Below are 7264 nucleotides of genomic sequence, written 5' to 3'. Positions count from 1 at the left end.
ATGTGCTGGATCAAGGAGATGGAATATGTGTTCAACACCATCTGATGTCCGGAAATAGATAAAGTTCGATTCGCGGTCTCAGTATTAAAATCAAATGCTCTGTTTTGGTGGGAAGTTGAATCATTAGCCAGAATGGATGTCTTGCAGACATTATCTTGGACATAATTTGTGAACTGATTCAAGAATCAGTTTTGTCCTAAGACAGCAGTGAGACAAATGGAAGAAGATTTCTTGAAATTGGAACAGGGAAATGGAACAGTTCGAGAGTATAATGAAAAATTTATTGAATACTCTCGATTTGCCGAACACTATGTTTCATCATAATCCAGGAAGATAGAAAGGTATATCTGGGGTTTGAAACCCTCAATCAGAAAGTTTGTAATTGCTATGAACCCCAATACCTTTTCACTAACTGTAGATGCGGCCGAAGTAACAGAACAGAATAAGAATCGGCAATCAGAGAGAAAAGTTGTAGAGAAAAGAAAATAGGAGGGGCCTTCATCAAACTTTCGAGGGCCAAAAACTGTGAGATATGATAATAGATCTGAATAGAAGATTGGTGAGAAAGTCTGTTCATAATGCCGACAGGTTCATCAGGGTGAGTGTAAGATGGACCCAAGAAAATGTTATAAGTGTGGCGAAGCGGGCCATTTGTCAAGGAGTTGCCCAGCCAACAGAAGATGTTTCAATTGCGACTCTCCGGATCATATTCGACCAAACTTTCCATTGTTAAGAACTCCACAACTAACAATGGGGAGTAATGCATCAGTTACTCGAGGGAGACCTACAGTATCTAGAGGAGGGCAAGGAGGGGCAAGGGGATGGTCCTCCCAAATGACCAAGAATGAGGCAGAGGCTGCGCCAGATGTAGTGACAGGTACCTTTCTCCTGAATTCTATACATGCTAAAGTGTTATTTGACTCTAGTGCAAACTTTTCGTTTGTATCACCATCATTTGCTCAAATTGCATGTTTGAATTCTGTGTTACTTGATGACGAATTAGTAGTTGATATTGCTAATAGTCAAGAATCTGTTACTAGAGTATTCAATAACTGTATTATTGTTATTGAGGGTTGTGAGCTACCAATTCGGTTATTTCCTATGCCGATGAAGGAATTTGATGTAGTAGTGGGTATGGATTGGTTGGCAAAGTATCAGGCTAGTATTATTTGCAATAAGAAATGATCAGAATCACTTTGCCAGACCAAGGAACAGTTGTTATTTATGGTGATCGTCAGAATCACCATACGACTATTTTAAGTGTGATGAAAGCTCAGAAAAGTATTCAAAAGAAGTGCCAGTGATGTTTGGCATATGTGATTGATGTGAAGAAAGAAAAAGGGAAAGAGGAATTGATTCCGATTGTTAATGAATATCCAGAAGTCTTTCCAGAGGATTTATCTAGATTACCGCCGGATCGAGTTATCGAATTTTGAATTGATCTCGTACCAGGGGCTACACCAGTAGCAAAGGCACCGTACCGGTTAGCTCCGTCAGAATTGAAAGATTTAGTTTCACAGTTGAAAGATCTGACATATAAATGATTTATTAGACCTAGCACTTCGCCTTGGGGTGCTCCGGTCTTATTTGTTAAGAAGAAAGATGGGTCTATGAGAATGTGTATAGACTATCGTGAATTAAATAAATTGACAATCAAGAACAAATATCATTTGCCAAGGATTGATGATTTGTTCGATCAACTGGTGGGGCAAGTTATTTCTCCAAGATTGACTTAAGGTCGGGATATCACCAGTTAAAAGTTAGGGAAGAAGACATTGCTACAATCGCTTTCCGAACTAGGTACGGGCATCACGAATTCTTAGTTATGCCTTTCGGCTTAACTAATGCACCCGCAACTTTTATGATTTGATGAATATAGTATGTAAAGAATATCTTGATAAATTCGTTATTGTATTTATCGATGATATTCTTATATACTCCAAGACCAAAGAAGAACACGCAAAACATCTTTGTCTGATATTGGAATTGTTGAAGAGAGAAAAGTTGTACGCAAAATTATCTAAATATGAGTTCTGGTTAAGGGAAGTTCAGTTTCTGGGTCACGTCATATCTGAAGCAGGGGTGAAAGTAGATCCAGCTAAAATCGAAGCAGTTGAAAAATGGGAAGCTCCGAAAACTCCTTCTGAAATCCGAAGCTTTTTTGGATTGGCAGGTTATTACCGTAAATCATCCAAGATTTTTCTAAGATAGTCGTTCCATTGACTAAATTGACTCGGAAGAACATTAAATTTCAGTGCGAAAAAGAACAGCAAGAGGCTTTTCAACTATCAAAGGATCATCTTTGCAGTGCACCAGTGTTGGCCCTACCTGATGGATCCGAAGATTTTGTGGTATATAGTGATACTTCAAAGTTGGGATTAGGATGTGTTTTAATACAGAGAGGAAAAGTAATTTCTTATGCGTCAAGGCAATTGAAAGATCATGAGAAACAATATCCAACTCATGATATGGAATTAGCTGCGGTGGTATTTGCTTTGAAAATCTGGAGACATTATCTTCTGGGGACAAAATGTCAGATTTATACTGATCACAAGAGTTTGCAACATTTGTTCAGCCAGAAAGAATTAAATATGCGGCAACGTCGGTGGATTGAACTTGTAAATGATTATGACTGTGAAATCCACTACCACCCAAGAAAAGCCAATGTGGTAGCTGACGCTCTAAGCAGAAAAGAAAAGAGCAGAACTATTAAAACTGTAGCAATGAGAATGAACTTGGTTCCTGATATTCGTAAAGAAATTCGAAGATGTCAACAAGAAGCCATGAAAGAAGATCTTGTCAAATCAGAAAAGTTGGGTAAGATAATTTCAACTCTGGAACCAAATGATGAAGGAATTATGTGCTTTCAAGGGCGAATCTGGGTACCGTGTTTTAAGGATATCCGAAATATTATACTAAATGAAGGCCATAAGTCCCGATACTCTGTTCATCCAGGTACCAATAAGATGTACATGGATTTGAAACCTTTTTATTGGTGGCCCGGATTGAAGAGGGACATAGCCAGATATGTGGAACAATGTCTGACATGTCTACAGGTTAAGATTGAACATCAAAAGCCGTATAGAAGCCTTCAATCTTTGGAGATACTTGTATGGAAATAGGATCACATTACAATGGATTTCGTCATGAAATTACCTCGAACTGCAAAAAGGTATGACGCGATCTGGGTAATTGTGGATCGTCTATCTAAATCTGCACATTTTCTACCAATGAGAGAGAATTACTCTTTAGAAAAGCTAGCGCAAATTTACATCAAAAAAATTGTAACCAGGCACGGTGTTCCATTATCTATTATCTCTGATAGAGATAGTCGGTTTACTTCAAAGTTCTGGGAAAGTTTTCAAAAAGCCTTGGGGTCTGAAATCCGACTAAGCACAGCCTATCATCCACAAACTGATGGACAAAGTAAAAGAACTATCCAAACTCTTGAAGACATGTTGAGAAGTTGTATCATTGACTTCGGGGGATCTTGGGAAGATCACTTGCCACTGATAGAGTTTGCATATAATAACATTTACCATTCCAGCATCCAAGCGGCACCATATGAAGTATTGTATGGACGTAAATGTCGAWCGCCGTTATGTTGGAACGAGGTAGGAGAAAGGCAGTTGACGGGTCCTGAGATTGTTCAAGAGACTTTTGAAAAGATTGAACAGATCCGTGAAAGAATCAGAACAGCACAAGACCGCCAAAAAAGTTATGCGAATAATCGTCAAAAGCCGATTGAATCCTGTGTAGGCGATTTTGTGATGTTGAAAGTTTCACCATGGAAGGGTGTTATCAGATTTGGAAAGAAGGGTAAGCTCAGTCCAAGATATGTTGGGCCATTCAGAATATGCAAACGAATCGGGCCAGTGGCTTATCAGTTAGAGCTACCAGAGGAACTAAGTCTGATTCACAACACTTTTCACGTATCGAACTAACGGAAATGCTTAGCTGATCTGAGTCTAGCTATACCATTGCCAGAGGTTAAATTGGACAGTAAGCTGAATTTTGTAGAAACACAAGAAGCTGTAATTGATCGAAAGATTAGAGTGTTAAAAAAAAAGAAATCAGTCTGGTTAAAGTACAGTGGAAGTTTCACAAAGGACCAGAAGCAACTTGGGAATTGGAATAAAAAAAAATGAGATCATAATACCCGTGGCTCTTTGATTAAAGGAATTCTAGGACAAAATTCTTTTGAGGGGTGGATAATGTGATAACCAGATCCTAGTTATCACCCGAGGTAATTAGTATGTGATTATTTGATAAATGATTATGTGACAGCATGATAAATTATTATATTTGATCATAATAGTATGTGAAATTATATGCATAATATGGATGCATGTATGAGATTGTGTGTGTATGTGGGTGCATAATTATTTATGTGCATGAATATACATGTGTATATGTAATGGTATGCATGGAATAGATATCATACATAAGGTATATGTATGCATGCATGTGAAGGGGCGGCTTAGCCGCCATACCTCATTTGGAAAGATTTAAAAGGAGGGTGAGGCCTTTAATTCTCCTTTTTGGCTATTTGAAAATTTTAGTGTGCGATTTAAAAGAAGGGAGCGTTGATCGAATTGCTTATTTCCAAGAATTCAAGACTGGTTTTCAAAAGAAATTGCATAAGGTGAGTGATTTAGATGTTTTACTCCCTTTAAAATACATAAATTGTTTGCATAACTTTTCATCTGGTTTGAAGTTTAAACTGTATGGATGTCATCCGGATTAGACCTAAACCGAATGGGTATTAAGCAATTTTAAGTTAAACTGGACAAAAGGTGAGCAGTTTAAAGCTTAATCGGCCAAGACATGAGCGGTTTAGAGTTAAACCGCTTAAGGATATGGTCTTAAACCAGACAAAAGGGTTGGACGGTTTACTCATAAATCGGACACTTGTTGGCCGATTTAGTCTAAATTGCACATAGTGTGTACGATGTAGAGAGTTAGTGAGATTTGAGCTTTATAAATCGCTTGACTGCATTGATCGGAGAAGTATGTATACGATTTAAGGTAACCGGTTTATTTAAATCGGACGAACATGCATAGTGTTATCCGGATTAATAATCCGGACAAAACTGTTGAGAATTCATTCTAAGTGTTAAATCGGACATATTGAAGTGTTGTCCGGATTTGTTATCCAGACAAGATTTGACCGGATTATGAATGGACATATCATTTTGATTCTTATAACAAAGAAATGGGAATTTTGATAAATATGATTTTGGAACTGATGTTATTCCATTGACTGCAGTCTATTTTACATGGAATGGTTTTATGAAATATTTTAATGAGAAAATAAGGGTGGCATATCAAGGAGAGGTGTACCATGGGATAAGGGTAGCATATCAAGGATAGGTGTACCATAGGATAAGGGTGACATATCAAAGAGAGATGTACATTTGGATATAAGGGTGGCATTTGTATGTGTGCTATGTAATATAATTCTTACTATTATATCCCTTAAGAATACTGTGGTCTGGCATCTTTATTTCTTTGTGATTTAAAGGTTCAGAATCAGGGTTCTTATTGGAAATCATAGTCTGGATGTTATTAAGAAAGAAATAACAGATTTGGCCTGAAACTTTGAATAAACCTTGTTTGATTTGAGAGGTTTAAAAAGTGGCATCATGTTAATTTGATTAGTGCAAACCCGTTTGGATTTGATATATTATTTGCAAGCAGAGAATTTGGCTTGAAAAGTGAAAGGTATTGATATTATGTTCTTACTCGTTCATATATTTGTTATATATATATATGAAAAGTTGTTTTACTTAAAAGTTTTGGTGGTTTTCACCCTGCAATATCATAAATAGGGTAACTCACTAGACCTTTCGGTCTAACCCTCATTTTGTGATTTTTAATATGTATTGCAGGAAGTACAGACGGTAAAGGGAAGGGAAAAATGTAATATTTTCCCTATATGTTTATCTGCATGAAGATTTGCTGATAATATGTATAGTTTGTAAATGAAGCTTGATTAGTACAAGAATTGTATTTTGGAAATTTTGGTCCATGTATTCCGTAATGGTAGATTCTTGTACTAAGAGACCTATGTGGTGTACAAACATATATTTCTTGTATATGAAGTATATGTTACATGCAAATGTGTGGAATGAGGTGTTACAATTTGTCACCACCATAATGAAGATTAAGTTCATTGAGTGTAACCTTTGGTGGTTACAGAAAGGAAAGGGTCAAAGTCACCTTCAATTGCCGTTCGCCAACTAGTTTCTTTAACAATGCCCCACATGAATGGAAATTGATATAGAACATCACATAAGTCATAGTTCTGAAATTCAATGTTAGAATCCTGCAAGGGATAGGTAGGTGTTAACCTTTGAACCTTCCCTTGTAAAGTATATATAGTCTACTGGCAGATTAGTAAATGAGATGTCCTTGAACTGTTATGCCATTTTTTAAAAATTAACACAATCTACATAGGGTTATTTATGACATAGTAAAGTTTATCATTTGTGTGTGTGTTATGGTCATGAACACTTGCTTGATTTCGCAAGAACTGTTTGGAATTGAACCCTTACTATTCCGTTAGAAGCGACCCCACTTCTTCTCACATAGGTGATCTCACTTCAATCATTAAAATCCACGGGCTTACCTTGATGCTACTATCATTATTTATTAGAGGAATGAGAGGGACACCCCCAAAAGTGATCCAACTTAGTCGGTACAATTAGGTTATTATCATGGAATCTCCAGTCAACTAGGTTGGGTTTCCTTTCTATAAACCTACTCATGCATGGGGTTTTGGTCTCATTCCTTTGGATAACTTACTCACTAACTCTCTAATTAATCTTTTGGTTAGCGGATTCATAATGTTATCTTTTGACTTTATAAAGTTAATAGAGATAACCCTAGTTGAGAGTAGTTGTCGAATGGTTTTATTCCTTTGATGAATATGTGAAGACATACCATCATACATATTACTTTGAGCTCTACCAGCCACTTAACTATCTCAATGTATGCATATTGGAAAAACTGTTTTAGGCCATCTTAGAACATCTTCCAAGAACTGTTGAGCTTCTTCTCCATAATTAGCCAAAACTATGAATTCAAACTCCATAGTGGACCTCACAGAATTTTACTCCATGGGAAATAGAAAAAAAATGTTGAATTAGCTATTTCTTACGTGTACCAGTTGAAGTTTTTTTTTAAGAAATGAGCTGATACAATGCTTTTTCAAAAGGAGGGTAAAAACGATTACAAATTGCTTTAACGATTTCCATGATAT

This window comes from Cynara cardunculus (genome assembly GCF_001531365.2).
Source record: "Cynara cardunculus var. scolymus isolate 2C chromosome LG 4, CcrdV1, whole genome shotgun sequence".
In the NCBI taxonomy this organism is placed as follows: domain Eukaryota; kingdom Viridiplantae; phylum Streptophyta; class Magnoliopsida; order Asterales; family Asteraceae; genus Cynara; species Cynara cardunculus.
Note: the sequence above shows the minus strand (reverse complement) of the source record.